The following is a 16,769-nucleotide window of genomic DNA, read 5'->3' as shown; positions in this document are numbered from 1 at the left end:
AACCTTCCTGTATCTCAGTGTCCTTGTGAATAAAATCAAGGTGTTTGAGCAGCTGCTTTTTAAGATCTTTTCTAGCTTCAAGACCCCATCATTCTAAAGAATAAACAGGATGCACAAGATTGGTTTTCTTTTGGGAAATATTTTTCTATGGCTTTTGGCTAGAGAAGTAGGAGGTAGTCCTGGTTTCCATTGCTAACAGTGATGGGAATTCACGTATGAGAACTGTCCCTTTAAATTGTCTTAAAATTCTGATGCATGTTTCATGGACATTTGGGAGTTGTGAATCTTTGTAATTATTTCCTAAAGAAATTTCAGGTCTCCATTGTTTTCTGTGGGCAGATCAACCCGGGCAAACCACAACACAACCATCTTGAGACTTAACTGGAATGCTATGCTAAAACTGTTTTCCATTTTCATTACAGCTGTCATAAGAATAGATGTGCATCACAGCAATTTTAGTTTCTTCTGTTCCTTATTGCCTTGTATGTTGTGTGAATTACAGGGGTATGTGCTATCTCCCATATGCTCTGATTTGATTTACTGCTCCTTCCAGTTGGGCTTTTACTAACCTGTGAACAAGAAAGGCGTAACAAGCAACTGAAACTAATGATGTGGGAAAGGTCAAAACAGTACCGAATTTGGGGTGAAGAAGAACGGTCAGAAAGCATCGATGACGGAGTTGCATTGATTGCCGCTGCTCTCTGGGCCTTCTCCCTCCTCCCGGCTTTCTGATATGTGTGCTCAGTTGTGTCCGACTCTTTGCGACCCCATGGACTGTAGCCCACCAGGTTCCTCTGTCCATAAGATTTCCCAGGCAAGAATACTGGAGTGGGTTGCCATTTTCCTTCTCCGGGGGATCTTCCTGACCCAGGGATTGAACCTGAGTCTTCTGCGTCTCCTTCATTGGCAGGCGAATTCTTTACCACTGAGCCACCTGGGAAGCTTCTTCTCTTCCCCTGTATTTGGATAAAAGCTGCAGAGGCAAGATTATGGAGATCGGATCCCAAGAGCAGTGGCTAAATCTCCTGCATGGTCATGAATGGGACTTGGATGACACGGTGGGGAGTCTCCCTGTTCCTAGGAAAGGTACCTCAATGAAGGGGATCAGAGTCTGTTATGTTGACATCACTACCAGAGGTATAACAGAATGGAAAGGGAGACAGAATAAATTCATTCCCATTTGCTTATGGCTTAATGACCACATCAAGCTATATTCACTGAGTTGCAGACATCAAATGAATTTTTACTTACAACACTTTAGATGCCATTTTGTTATAGATAGGCTGATCAAATCAATAGTTAATTAAGTGACATATCCTTTTACTGAATGACATTGGAAAAACCAAATGAGTCATATTACATAAGAACATTACAGATTTTCTTTTTCACCTTGAGGCATATTTTTTAGATATAGTAATAGACAAGTTATTATAGGAAAGTATTGATTGGAATTATGGCAGGATGCAGTACAAGCCACAAGCAAGGCATTTACTTATTGAATAGAACCTTTTCTGATACTATCTAACCCCTTTCAAAAGATAAGATATCTTGTATATTTTTGCCTTTTCTGGTCTTAATTAGCAATGTAGTGGAAAGAATCCTGGTCTCATAGCTATTACCCGGTTGGGGTTTTAGATTAGTCACTTTAACTCATTCAGAACTGACTTTTATCATGTACAGTATGAGTCAATGAACTATGGCTCCCAGGCCAGAGCCAGCCTGACACCTGTTTTTGTAAATAAAGTTTTATTGGAACACAGCTACTGCCATTCATTTTCATATTGTTTGTGTTTGCTTTCACCTATAATGGTTAAGTTGAGTAGTTGTGGCAGAGACCAATAGGGCAGGCAAAGCCTAAAATATTTACTGTCTGGCTTTTTAAGGAAAGTGTTTGCTGATTCCTGATACAATGTAAGAGACAACGGGTTACCAACTTTCAATACTTTTGAAACTTGTGAGACCCATTTTTCACTCTAATACATGTAATGGACAAAAACAAAGTTTCTGTGGTTGAAGGACTGGTTGGGGCTGAAAGGATCCTTCCAATTTGGCTCTCCAAAGACCCCCAGGGCCCCAGTGTGAAAAATCCTTCGAAGAAATCATCTCCAAGGTATTTTTCAGCTTTGAAACTATACATATAGTTTCTTATTCTTCAGCATATGTGGAAAAGTAGTTTCCGTGATAGGTTTACCTCTTGTTTCTGGTCTTGTTGTGACAAGGCTTCATTTGTCTTCAAGCCGATTTCAATTGGTAGGACTGTGGGGATTGTACAATACGATATATGCTGTGTAACAAATCTTAAAAGTCTTCATGTTTCTTAGAAAACTTTTGTATACTGATACAAGAGAAACAAAGCTACACCTTAAAAACAGATCCCAAGGGTAGAATCTATCAAAGACTAATGTCTCAGCTGCGACATGCAAGTTTTCCTTTCAAAGCATGGACCAATGGGTAAATTGTTTATTTCCATATACTTTACGCCAGCTTTTCTGATGATGGAGGCAGCAGAGGAATTAAATGTGGTCTAACAGCATAATAAAATCCAATTCAGTTAGTGTTTATGGAGTGCCCACAGGGTGTGGGCTATTGTATTTGATGAGATAAAGACCTCTGTGATGCTCATTTCCTCATTAGTGCATTTCTGAGGCCTATTTTGCCTTCCCAAATAACCTGGAAACTTTCAGTTCCCAGTGAGAGAGATGTCCTTATTCCTTGACTTTTTTGTATGTGAAAGAATGAAAATGTAGTGAGGTAAGGGGTAGATGCGAAGAGCTGACTCATTGGAAAAGACTGTAATGCTGGGTAGGATTGGGGGCAGGAGGAGAACGGAACGACAGAGGATGAGATGGTTGGATGGCATCACCAACTCGATAGACATGGGTTTGGGTAGGCTCCGGGAGTTGGTGATGGACAGAGTGGCCTGGCGTGCTGCAATTCATGGGGTTGCAAAGAGTCGGACACGACTGAGCGACTGAACTGAACTGAAGGGGTAGATGGGGGTAGAGGAAAGGAATTAATAGCTATGGACTACCTGATATGTGCCTTCTGTTATACTCTCATAAAAATTTTCTCTTTTCTTTCTCATAACTATTTAGAGAGCTGGAGTTAAATCATATAAATGTAAAAATAGTGACTTCCCAAAGTTACCCAACAAATAAGCTGCAGAACAAGGATCCTAAGTCGGAATGCTTAAATATATCCAGTTGTAGTGTCCATTAGCTCTGGTTCAAACATTTAAAACACAGTATGTACTCATGTAAATATCCATATGATCAAATAGATCAACAATCATGTACAGTTGGAATTGTCATTCTGAATGCATAAGAGAGCATTACTCTGCATAGTGAGTGGTCTGTATGACTTGAGAAACATTCTTAGTCTTCAGTCCAAATAGATATTAGGGGACTATCTCAACAAGAGGTCAAGAATAAAAAATACATCTTTCTCTTAAGACCAGGGGTAGGCAATCCTGTTCTTTAAAGGGCCAGACAATATGTGGGTCACGTGGTCTCTGCCACCTACTCAATTCTGATGTTGTATCACAAATGTGGCCATGGCCATATCTAAGCTAATGAACATGGCTGTGTTCAAATAAAACTTTATGGGCAGAATTTCATATAATCTTCAGATCATCACATTCTTTAGAGTTCTGTTAATCATTTAAAAATGTAAAAAACACTGTTAGCTCACAGGCTACACCAAAACAGAAGTCAGGGTGGATCTGGTCTACAGGCCTTGTCTGTCAGGCGCTGCTTTAGACCAGTGTGTCACAATCCCTGTGCAAAAATCAATGAGAAAGCTTATTGAAAATGATTCTTCAGGCTTTACCTCTCAAGATTCTGATTCAGAAGGTCTGGGCTGAGGTCTATTATATGGATTTTTTGAAAATCCTATAGAGACATATCTCGGAGATACTGTGGGTTTGGTTCTAGATCACAGCAATAACGCGAATATTGCAATAAAGTGAATCACGTGGATTTTTTTGTGTACATAAAAAAAAAATCACACTACATTTGAAAGTTGCGTTTACATTATCCTTTAGTCTAGTAAGTGTGCATTATGTTTAACAAATGTATGTGCTTGCGTGCCCAGTTATGTCCAACGCTTTGTGACCCTGTGGGCTGTAGCCCGCCAGGCTCCTCTTTCCATGGTATTTTCCAGGCAAGAATACTGGAGTGGGTTGCCATTCCCTTCTCCAAGGGATCTTCCCACCCCATGGAGGGAACCTGCATTCCCTTGGCTTCTACATTGGCAGGCAGATTCTTTACTACTGAGCCATCTAGAACATACCTTAAAGAAAAGCTCTTTATTGCTAAAAAATGCTATCATCTGAGCCTTCAATGAGTAGTAGTAACAGCAAAGGTCACTGAACACAGATTACAATAAACATAATAATAATGAAAAAGTTTGAAGTATTGCTCGATTTACCAGGATGTGACACAGAGACATGAGGTGAGCAAATGCCATTGGAAAAATGAGACTGATAGAACTGCTTGATGCAGGGTTACCAAAATCTTCAATATGTAAAACACACAGTATCTGTGAAGCACAGGAAAGTAAAATGCAATAAAACGAAATGTGCCAACGAGGTTGGTGATTTTTTGGCAATGTAAGTTAGGTTTCCAATGGAAATAGAAGCACACTAAAATTAGAACAACTCACCAAGTTTTATTTATGGGAGCACTAATTAGAAAGATGTGGGTAGGGTGTAGGTGAGCCATAAGGAATAATGCAGGAACCCAGCACTAGCAACAGAAGACCTGTTACCACTAGGCCTGCAAGGGTCAGGGGCAAAAGGGGCACTGGAATCCAGAAGGGGAGAGTCAGTGGAGAATCCACCTAGATGTCTGCGGTGGTGAATGAACCATCACTCGGAAACAGCTGTGTAGGAAGGGAACTGGGGCAATAATACGCTAACTTTGCTTTTTCCCTTTCTTAATTGTCTGGCAGGGGCCCCATTGATCAAACCCAATCAGAAAACAGGGAACACTGGAGCCCTATTGATGCCATCCATACTAGTCATCCTCCTAGCTTAGGGCAGACTGGAGAAAAATGAAGAGTAAATCTGAAGGGGCAAACGAAAGACACCTTGAAGAGTGATACAGGCACGCTTAAGAACTTTGGCCTTGTCTCTCCTCATATTCCATGGATAATACTTTTAATGACAACTCTGTGTTACTGCCCAGGCCCTCAGGTAGTCATGGCTGACCATAGCTGACTCTACTAACTCCCTTGACTGGCTGCCCATCATTTGGAGGGACAATTTTGTCACATGCTCTGATGAATACACCTAGGATGAAAGTTAGTCTCAATCTCAGGCATAGGAGGTACCCACCCCCCCCCGGCACCCCCACACAAGGCTTCCCCTTGTTCTCCCTCTTCTCTCCCCTCTGCACAGGATTTACAAATTTTACCACACTTCTGCCAATATATCAATAGAAGGGAAACCAGTATGGATTGCATCAATTAGGTAGGCCTTCCCTGATAGCTCAGTTGGTAAAGAATCTGCTTGCAATGCAGGAGACCCTGATTTGATTCCTGGGCTGGGAGGAGCCACTGGAGAGAGGATAGGATACCCACTCCAGTATTCTTGGGCTTCCCTTGTGGCTCAGCTGGTAACGAATCCGCCTGCAATGCGGGAGACTTGGGTTCGATCCCTGGTTTGGGAAGATCCCCTGGAGAAAGGAAAGGCTACCCACTCCAGTATTCTGGCCTGAGAATTCCATGGACTTTATAGTCCATGGAGTCGCAGAGAGTCAAACATGACTGAGCAACTTTTACTGATGAACACATCAATGTGTATTGAGATTCAGGTGTATTTGAGATGTCTCTTAGTTCCACAGACTATGGCTTCCCTGGTGGCTCAGCTGGCAAAGAATCCTCCTGCAATGTGTAATACCTGAGTTCAGTTCCTGGATTGGGAAGATCCTCTAGGGAAGGGAATGGCTTCCCACCCCAATGTTCTTCCCTGGAGAAATCCGTGGATAGAGAAGTCTGGCAGTCTACAGTCCATGGGGTCGCAAAGAGTCAGATACGATTGAGTGAATAGCACTTTCACTTTCATTTTTAGTTCCACAAAAGGTATAAAATTGATCCACATAAGAAGTTGGTTGAATGATTGGGGTTTGGGACAACAGATCCCAATGTCAGCAATAGGTCCTAGCCTCTGGTTTCCCTTCTATTGATATATTGAGGGAAGCATGGCAAAATTTGTAAATCTTGGGCAGAGGAGAGAGAAGAAGGAGAACAAGGGAAGCCTTGTGTGTGTGAGGGCAATTTCCTGAGCCTGAGATTGAGACTTACTTTCATCTTAGGTGTAGAGGGTTATAACAAATACCCATTGGTTAAAAGGATAAATCATTTCTTGTTTGACCAATAGGTAGTTAAGACTGGAAAAAATTATCTAATGGTCAGAGAGGGGAAATATAAAATATTAATAATATATGCTATAACATATTATGTATTGATATATTGAAACCTCTGATATTACCAGAGGGGCTGGGAGGTATGGGAGACCAGTGATTTGGAGTAGAGACACTTGATATAGGATCATGATGACTAGGAAAGACTTCTGGATTTGGTTGTTAAAAAATTGATAGTGACCATCCATGTAGTACAATTTCAATGGACTCAAAGGACAGAAGCTAGACTTACATGGTTTACAGAGAGAGGGGAGGAAATGCAGACTTCCGGGCCCACAGACCTAAAAGGGCTTTGGATCACACATACCAGCATCCTGAGCAAATTCCACCGGACAAGATGGCCAGGAAAGGAGAAGACAGCCAGTTTACAATTTAAAAAGGGCAGCGAGAGTTTTAGAAAACTTTCCAGTTTCTAGAATTTAAACTTAGTGGTTGTCATCCTTGAAGAAGATAATTCCTGTAAAACATGTCCACTGAAAAGTATTGCTCCAATTTACTTGCTAAGACCTTATCGTTTTCCAAGAAGATGATTCCATCGCTGAAAAGTACTTTGCATGCTAGGAGGTGCTGAGTGTATTCTCTGAAGGTGCAAGGTACTTTTCTACTAGTGGTTTCATCTTTGTTTGGTAGACTTTATTCTATAGAAAATCCTATTTCTTAATTCTTTCATGTTTCCCTGTAGTTGCCTATGTATAGTAGAACTGTCCAGTCTGGTTTAGACAAAGAAGAAACGGAAATAAATATAAGCTAAAGGCTGAAAGCTAGATCTCTTGAGTTGATTTGGGTTCTTAAGGGTTTTGAGGCTCAAAGGCAAGAGCAAAGAGAACATTTCTTTGAGAAAGTGCCACTGTGGTCTAAGACATTTTACATATCCATTTGGCTTTTGCTATTTGCATAATAACCATCCATTTATTTTCCCATTTGTCTAAATTTGCACATTCATATGGTTTATTTTATACATAAGAAGACATCACTCCCCCTTACCCCCCATCAGTATGAAGCAATGAAGAAAATCTGTCTGCCAAATGAAAAATTTGAGAGATTTTTCAAAAGAGGCATTAATGAATTGGTAGTAGCTCTGGAAAAAAAAAAGAATGGCAATTTTCAAATTAGTAAGTTTCCTCTTTGTTCTTCTCCAGAAGATTTTAAATGGATTATCCTAACCTCAAGCCAGAATATCCACTTTTCTCTTTAATAGCCTGATTATCTAATAAGTCCTTGCTCTATTACTTATTCTGCTGTTCTAGCCTTGCATTTTCAGGCAGAGCCACTTCCATGGGAATGGCAGGACAGAGCTCCAGTATTTCAAAGGAGCTCACATGTAAAGTTTCGAAAACCAGTTCTGCAAAGAAAGAGCTCCTCTTTTATTATTCTCTTCACTGACACTTAAGCAGAGTTTGAGAAATTATTAGACATTTTCCACTTGGAGATTCTTATATAATAAGATAAAATATATGGTTGGAATTGGCAGTGAACAGAAAAAATAAAGAAGTAAGTAACTGATCAATCACCAGAGTAGCTAATTACCCAAAAATAAGTTTCCATTTTCTTTGATGAATTCTCTCTGGCTCTGGCTATCTGTTTAATTACAGTGTATAAATTGAAACTAGCTCCTAAGAGGTGAGAAGGCACTAGAAATGCTCTTATAAAATGTTCAATGAATTCTATCTGTTCCTTAAATAATGAATTGCTACTTAATCACAGGTTGCTTTTATTCAGAAGTATAGGAAAAAATGACATAATAACCCTTTGGAAATTGCTGAGACTGCTTATTTTGAAATATACATATGAAATAAAATATCTTTCCTAAAGACATCTTTAAAACCAAAGATCTTTACTCTGTTGCCTCACTTAGTTTTTTTTTAATAAAAAAAAATTTTGTTTTATATTGGCATCTGGTTGATTAACAATGTTGTATTAGTTTCAGGTGTATAGCTAAGTGATTCAGGTATACATATATCTATTCTTTTCAAATTCTTTTCCCACTTAGTTTATTACAGACTATTGAGCAGAGTTCCCTGTGCTATACAGTAGGTCCTTGTTGATCATCTATTTTAAATATAGTCGTGTGTGATTTAGCTTTAAGAATACCCCCTGTCTCAATCCCAGTGTTCTCTTTGATTACCAGGATTTTTTTGTTGTTTTGGACTTCCCAGGTGTCACAGTGGTAAGGAATCTGCCTGACAATGCAGGAGACATAGGGGACACAGGTTCAATCCTTGAATCAGCAAGATCCCCTGGAGTAGGAAACCAGTATTTTTACCTGGAAAATTCCATGGACAGAGGAGTCTGGTGGGCTATAGTCCAGGAGGTCACGAGTTGGACATGACTGAACACATTGTTTTGGTTATTTATCATGCCTATAATCTGTATTTTCCTCAAACTGATCTACCATTTTTTCTAGGTTATTCTTTAAGTTACTATTAAAATATCAAACTTTAAAAAATATTACTATAATATTTGATCACCTCATAACTATAATTGTCTTTCCAAACTGAGTATTGCCAGCCAGGGCAGCAGAGGTGAGAGTGGTGGGAAAAAGAATTAAAAAAAAGCTTAGAGAAGATCACGTTTACTATCACACCCAAACATTAAATGACCTTATTTTATTTTATTTTTTTAATAAGAGCATAGTTGATTTACTATTCTCTATTGGTTTCTGGTATATAGCAAAGTGATTCAGAATATATATATATATATATATATACATGTATATGTATATATACATATACATGTATATATATATACATAAGTATATATGTGTGTATATATGTATATACATTTGTATGCATATATTCTGTATATCTATATGTACATAAATATATACATATATATATATTCTTGGGACAAAGAAATTAAAATGGTTCTCTTATCACTTTAGTTTTTCTTATATTTTAAAAAACTTTGTATTTTAAGAGTTGTAGATGAAATGAGAAAGAGAGCAGGAGGTGTGGAAGAAACTTTGGTAGATTCCTCACCTTCACAGGGGAACATTTCAATGAATAACTTCAAATACACACACAAACACAAACAAAACAAAAAATCTGGAATGATGTTCTGATTTCCTATTTCTGTTCTTCCCATGTTCTTTGATGTACTTTGTCCTTCCACAAATGCTTTCCGAAATTCTTATCACCTTTATATCCTCAGAATGTAGAATGACATGCCTACAAGACAAGACAGAAGCCATGAGTAAAGACAGGCCAAGCATGGTGAGTTCCAGAGACAACCTTCCCCCCACCCTGCCCCCAGGAAGCAGCAGCGATTTGGGAAGAATGTGGGCTTGGTGTTTCCAGATCTCTGTCTTTTCCAAGAAAATCTGGAAATCTGGATTTTTTATGTGAGATTTTTTGAATTTTGAATGCTGGGGACTAATTCAATTAAAGGAAAAACATTGCATGGGCCAATGGCACACATGTGCAGGCCAGACTGAGTCTTCAGGCCACCACTTTGCAACCTCTGACAAACATAATATTATAGGCTTTGGATAGATCCCTGCTCTCAAGACTTCAGTGCCACCAAGAAAGGAGAAATTGCCATTCATATACTTTGATTTCAGTATGAAAGGAGAATGAAACTGACAAACTCAGACACACATTTGCATGAAAGAGAAACTAGAATTTGCATCAGAGTCTAGTTCATTGTCTTAGTGAGCAGAGAAATGTGGGAATTTTATATCTATTTAGTTTTTTTTTTCCTCCCAGGAGCTTTTTCAAAAAGTCTTCATAAGCTCATAGAAATATTTTCTAATTTCACAGTGACCTTTGATTTATATATTTTTAGTTTTATATTGAGGAACTAGGATCAGTCAAATACACTTTCATCTATTTTAACATATATAAGTAAGGCATCCATTTTTAATTATATAGTTTGGAATTTGCACAGTATAAAAGTCTTGGCTAATGTCATCATTAACCAGAGCTAGACTCTGTGTGTGTGCGTGTGTGTGTGCAATTTATTTATACATGTTTTGGTTCAGAAGAACGACAGTGATTAAGAGTACTAGATTTTGGTTGAAAATTATTTGAACAAAGGGTGGTTAATAAGGTAGCTTTGGAATGAGAAAAACTTGAGTTTTAATCCCACTTTTGTTTTTACAATATGTCCTTGATTAAGGAACCTAATATCTTTAAGCTTCTGTACTCACCATGCACGGGGAATATGACTCACCATTAGCAGTATGACTTGAGTGCTTCGCAGCTACTGGATGGACAGAGACTTGGTGAGTGGTTAGATGAAGGCTCTGTTTCAGGAGCAGTTAACGATGTGGGGTTGATAGGTGGAACCAGATCATGGAGGATCTTGAATACCTGTGAGAAGTTTGGTGTCTGGTGTCCAAGTTTAGAGACAAAGTTGGAATCTAAGTTTGTAGATGAGGGTGCAGGAAAAAAGCATTTAAGTAGGAGGTAACCGAGAGAAAGAGAGAGAGAGACAGAGAGAAAGAGATCTTTAAGCAGACTCATTTAGCACCAGAGTCTGGGAAGGCTCAGTCTTGCAGTAATCCATAGGAGAGATGCTGTATGTCAAGATTAGACCATGGTTGTGGAGACAAAAAAGAAGAAATGGGTTTAAAAGATATCACTCGATGTGACTTTCATATGAATAGACTCAATATGAAATGAAATTCTTGTGTTTGTGAAAGAGCTACACTGCAGCAATCATAAGAATTTCAGGATTATTTTAAATGGAATTTATAGTTGGTAAAGGCTTTCCTGACAGCTCAGTTGGTAAAGAATCTGCCTGCCATGCAGGAGACCCCGGTTCGATTCCTGGGTCGGGAAGAGCTGTTAGAGAAGGGATAGGCTACCCACTCCAGTATTCTTGGGCTTTCCTTGTGACTCAGCTGGTAAAGAATCCGCCTGCAGTGTGGGAGACCTAGGTTCGATCCCTGGGTTGGGAAGATCCTCTGGAGAAGGGAAAGCTACCTATTCCAGCATTCTGGCCTGGAGAGTTCCATGGACTTTATAGTCCGTGGGGTCGCAAAGAGTCAGACTTTCACTTTACTTTGTGGTTGGTAAAAGAGAAACAAGAGTTCAGGACTGAGAACTGAATAATGTCTGAGGTTAGGAATCGAGATGGGAAGATATACTAGAGGAAATGGAGAAGAAATAAGGAGTTTTGAAGAAGAAAGAGAGTATTCTAATAATAATAGTTCTTTTTTGTTTCAACATTTGAAGGTAGTCTCACATCTCTTATATTTTTAACGTTCTTGATATGATAATTCACATCTCACTCATCTTCTAGGAATACAAGAGTTTCCCTCTCATTGTTCACATGTACTATTTTTATGTGCCACGTTAGGATCTGTCTCTGCTCACAGGTTTCCATCATATGGCTTCATATTATGTCTGTCTCTGAGTCAGTGTGGTATTATATAGGTGAACAAGATAAAAAAAACCCAAAACCAAACCATGATCTGATGTAAAATAAGATACTTCATTTCCTTGTGCATTTCAGTTTAGTTGAGTTCAGTCACTCAGTTGTGTCCAACTCTTTGTGACCCCATGAACCGCAGCATGCTAGGCCTCGCTGTCCGTCACCAACTCCCTGAGTCCACCCAAACCCATGTCCATCGATGCCATCCAGCCATCTCATCCTCTGTCGTCCCCTTCTCCTCCTGCCCTCAGTCTTTCCCAGCATCAGGGTCTTTTCTAGTGAGTCAGCTCTTCACATCAGGCGGCCAAAGTATTGGAGTTTCAGCTTCAACATCAGTCCTTCCAATGAACACCCAGGACCGATCTCCTTTAGGATGGACTGGTTGGATCTCCTTGCAGTCCAAGGGACTCTCAAGAGTCTTCTCCAACACCACAGTTCAAAAGCATCAATTCTTCGGTGCTCAGCTTTCTTTACAGTCCAGCTCTCACATCCATACATGACCACTGGAAAAACCATAGCCTTGACTAGACGGACCTTTGTTGGCAAAGTAATGTCTCTACTTTCTAATATGCTATCTAGGTTGGTCATAACTTTCCTTCCAAGGAGTAAGCGTCTTTTAATTTCATGGCTGCAATCACCATCTGCAGTGATCTTGGAGCCCAAAAAATAAAGTCTGACACTGTTTCCACTGTTTCCCCATCTATCTGCCATGAAGTGATGGGACCGGATGCCATGATCTTAATTTTCTGAATGTTGAGCTTTAAGCCAACTTTTTCACTCTCCTCTTTCACTTTCATCAAGAGGCTCTTTAGTTCTTCTTCACTTTCTGCCATAAGGGTGGTGTCATCTGCATATCTGAGGTTATTGATATTTCTCCCGGCAATCTTGAATATCCAGCTTGTGCTTCTTCCAGCCCAGCGTTTCTCATGATGTATTCTTGTGCATTTAGTATGTATCTAATATCAGCAAGGAGACTGATATTAGATACATGCTAATATGTATATATCTACATATGAAAAACTGATATTTTTTCCTTAATGAGTCATACGATTTTTTTCCCCTGTAATTAGTCATATAAGTTTCATTTTGTTCAAAATACTACTATCCGTTCTTGCAGGACTGGGGCTTTCTTCTGTTGTTGCTTCTACTTGGTAAAATTTTATATTATGCCTTCCAATCTTGTCTCATGAAATATGAAATTGAACTGTGAGTAGGTTTTTTCCTAGATTTTAAATGGTATTTTTATTTATTTTCCAAACTGAAGCATGTCCTTATCACTCATTCTATTATCTCCTGTCATACTTTGAACAAACTGTAATAAAAGATGAGGTAAAAACTTGCAAATGGGCAACTACCCTGGTGGTCCAATGGTTAAGACTTTACCTTCTGATGCAGGGGGTTCGGGTTCAATCTCTGGTCTGGGAGCCCAGATCCCACATGTCTCATGGCCAGAAAAGCAAAGCATCAAACAGAAGCAGTATTTTAACAAATTCAATAAAGACTTTAAAAATGGTTCACGTTTTTTTTTTTAATTTTAAATTAGTTTATTTATCTGTTTTTTAACTTTACAATATTGTATTTGTTTTGCCATACATTGACATGAATCCACCATGGGTGTACATGTTTTCCCCTTCCAGAACCCCCCTCCCACCTCCCTCCCTATCCCATCCCTCTGGGTCATCCCAGTGCACCAGCCCTGAGCACCCTGTGTCATGCATCGAACCTGGACTGGCTGTTCGTTTTACATATGATAATTTACATGCTTCAGTGCCCTTCTCCCATATCATCCCGCCCTCGCCCTCTCCCATAGAGTCCATAATACTGTTCTATTTATCTGTGTCTCTTTTGATGTCTCGCATACAGGGTTATCTTTACCAATTAACTAAATACCATATATATGTGTTAGTATACTGTATTGGTGTTTTTCTTTCTGGCTTACTTCACTCTGTATAATAGGCTCCAGTTTCATCCACCTCATTAGAACTGATTCGAATGTATTCTTTTTAATGGCTGAGTAATATTCCACTGTGTATATGTACCACAGCTTCCTTACCCATTCGTCTGCTGATGGGCATCTAGGCTGCTTCCATGTCCTGGCTATTATAAACGGTGCTGCGATGAACATTGGGGTACACGTGTCTCTTTCAATTCTGGTTTCCTCGGTGTGTATGCCCAGCAGTGGGATTGCTGGGTTTTTAAATGAATGATGAGTATTTTCTGGATGTTTAAAGTTTTATTTAATGTTAATTAATTAGCATTGTTCATTCACTTCCTCTTCTCCCTGGCCATTTTAAATATGGCTAGATTAGGTCACACTTTCTTCTGGCTTTCTTTCACATCAGCTTGACATTACTCAATTGATAGTTCGAGAAATGAGGCTTTATAGCACTCCCTTCCCTTCTCTGTCTACTCAGCTTTAATTTTATGTTTTCCTATTTTCATATATATTTCTGTTTCATTTTCAAATGTCTCATATGAAAAAAAAAAAATTATTTGGCTGTGCCAGGTCTTAGATGTGGCACACAGGATATTTGATCTTTGTTGGAGCACGTGAAACATTTAGTTGCATCATGCAGGATATTTTTTTTTTTTTCGATTGTGGCATGTGGGATCTAGTTCCTTGACCAAGGATTGAACCCAGGCCCCCCACCTCCCTACCCCCACCCCCCTGTATTGGGAGTGTGGACCACTGGACCAAGAGGGAAGTTGCCTCAGATTTTCAAAAGAATTTTTTTTGATACCATGTTGATTTCCTTTCTAGTGTCTTGAGGCTTGCTTTCCTTTCCTCCTTTGATGTGATTGAATTTAAGTTCCTGGAGACTGTTTTTATGTGGCCCCAAAGCTCAAGTTAGCTCAGGTGGGCAATAAATGCATTCAGCACACAATTACTTAGGATGTTTTGAGTGTGAGGCACCTAGTTAGATGTTGGGATACAAATTCAAATAAGATGTTGCTCAGGGTCTCTGCAAACTGAAAGTCCAGTAGAGAGGCAGGCACACAGATCAGTGGGTGTGTACAGAATGGCAAGAGGTCTTCTTGAGAGCTGCAGAGGTTGGGAGTTCGGAAAGGCTTCTTGGAGGAGGCAGTGCAAGTTGAATTTTGAAGGAGGATAAGTAGGTATAATTACAAGTGATACGACCTAATCTTAACTTGTGTTAGTGAATGAAGAGATGAGGGGAGGAGGACAAGAGGAATGTTAGGAATACAGGCTCTGTAAGACTTGTGACTGATTGAATGTGGAGTGATGGAGAAGAAGTGGGTGGAGAATGCCTCAGAAATTTCTTCCTTGGACTGTTGGGTAGGGGGTGGTACCTGTTTGGCAATGTAAGAATTAATGGAAAAGGAATAAGTTTAGAAACAAAGAGAGATGATGATTCCAGGAATGGTCATTGCTCCTCTGTCTCCACTTCTTAATAGTCATTCTTCCTACTGGCAGAGTATTTAACTAGATAGGATATTAACATAATCTTGGACTCTGATGAAAACATGTGGCTACCTATATATATTCCTTTCCTCTTGCACCTTACCTATTAGGGGAAGGAGGTCAGAATTGAGATGAGGAGCAAGGGATGGAGGGGCCCAGATCTACTTCAAGGAAGGACTTGCTGCCTCAGCCCTCAGCATCTGGAATGACTGAGCATGATGGGGATACAACATCTGAGGCATTTTGTACCATGGGAGACACTGTGATGGAAAAATTCTTGCTCTCGAGAGCTCTGCTAGGTTGACCAAGGCTTTCTGGAATCTGTCACACAATTTGATTTCTCCCCTGCCCCATCCCATTTCTTTTTTCCCCCTTCCTAAGTGTGATTTCTAAGAAAAATCTTGTACCCCAGCCTCATTCTTAGTGATTGCTTTAGAGAAGCCAACTTGTAACACAGTGCCATGGAATTTTCAGAACTCTCAGCATTTTGGGGATTGCTCAAGTTCACTTTCCCCCTGGAATTCTAGAAGGAGAAAGTGGTCAACGAATGTATCCTAGAATATAGCAGGATAAGGGACCCAATTGTTACTGGCCTAATAGGATGAGGTATGATTGCCTTAGCTTGGGAAGATATGAATCTGAGGGAACAAGTGAGCCGTTAATTTTATGATTGGGTTAAAGATACTTCCGATCTCCAAGAGGGTTTTAGTTTAAAACCAACAGATTGCAACAATTGTCCTAAATGGGAGCTTCCTTCAAATAAAGAATATCAAAGAAACCATGGGAAAGTTTGAAACAAGTTTAGTTGCTGTGAACCGGAACATTTTAATCTCTTATTAAATGAATGCAGTGTGATAATAATATAATGATACCTCACATTTAGATGGCATATTTATTTTCCCCAGGACATTCCTAAAGTACTATAATGTAGTCTTTTTTTTTCCCCTTATTGCTAACTTTTCCTCAAATGGGGGAAGGAAGAATAAAAGTAATTGAATCTTTAATAGCTAATGTCCCATTTTTTTTGATTCAACTGCTTCCCCAATCCACCTGTATTAGAGCTATGAAATACTAATAGAAATGATTTTCCTTCCTGTCCCTTTGACAGCCTAGGGAAGGCTTTTGGAATAAGAAATTAGATGGTTTGTATGAACAGAGCAATGAGAGGTTGTAGGGATAAGGAATCTGGCTACTGAATAATCTACAAACAAAAATCTACCCCTTGATCATCAAACATTGACATTGAGTCCTAAAGTCTTATTCTAATTGTTAAAAAGCTATCATTATTGACAGTATATCTTAGTAGTGTGCTCAGTAGATATTCTGCTAACATTTTATGCATACTATTTTATTTATTCTTCATGATATTCCTGGATGGTATTTTTTCTCTTATTTCATAGAGTGAAAAGCTTAGACTCTATCCCCATCCGAGTGGTTGAGTAAGAGGTCCAAGGTCCCAGCTGGTAAGAAGCAATGCTGGGGTTTGAATCCAGAAGATATTTCATTTTGAAGTTGGACCTTCTAACCACATTGCTTACTGCCTCCCT

At 39.4% G+C, this 16,769-nt stretch overlaps 1 long non-coding RNA gene across 2 annotated transcripts in view; it reads left to right on the top strand.

Moving 5' to 3' along the window:
• LOC145511652 (uncharacterized) overlaps positions 1 to 16,769 on the top strand; it is a 450,792-nt gene that overhangs the window by 232,277 nt on the left and 201,746 nt on the right. For both annotated transcript variants that reach the window (XR_014058025.1, XR_014058028.1), the window contains one exon: positions 9,573 to 9,634. This is a non-coding gene — a long non-coding RNA (uncharacterized LOC145511652). The remainder of the gene's footprint in view (positions 1 to 9,572; positions 9,635 to 16,769) is intronic.

The sequence above is a fragment of the Giraffa tippelskirchi genome, chromosome 6, assembly GCF_054371585.1.
Source record: "Giraffa tippelskirchi isolate mGirTip1 chromosome 6, T2T-mGirTip1v1.2.pri, whole genome shotgun sequence".
Lineage (NCBI taxonomy): Eukaryota > Metazoa > Chordata > Mammalia > Artiodactyla > Giraffidae > Giraffa > Giraffa tippelskirchi.
The sequence above is the reverse complement of the archived record's forward strand: the minus strand, read 5'-3'. Positions and strand labels throughout refer to the sequence as shown.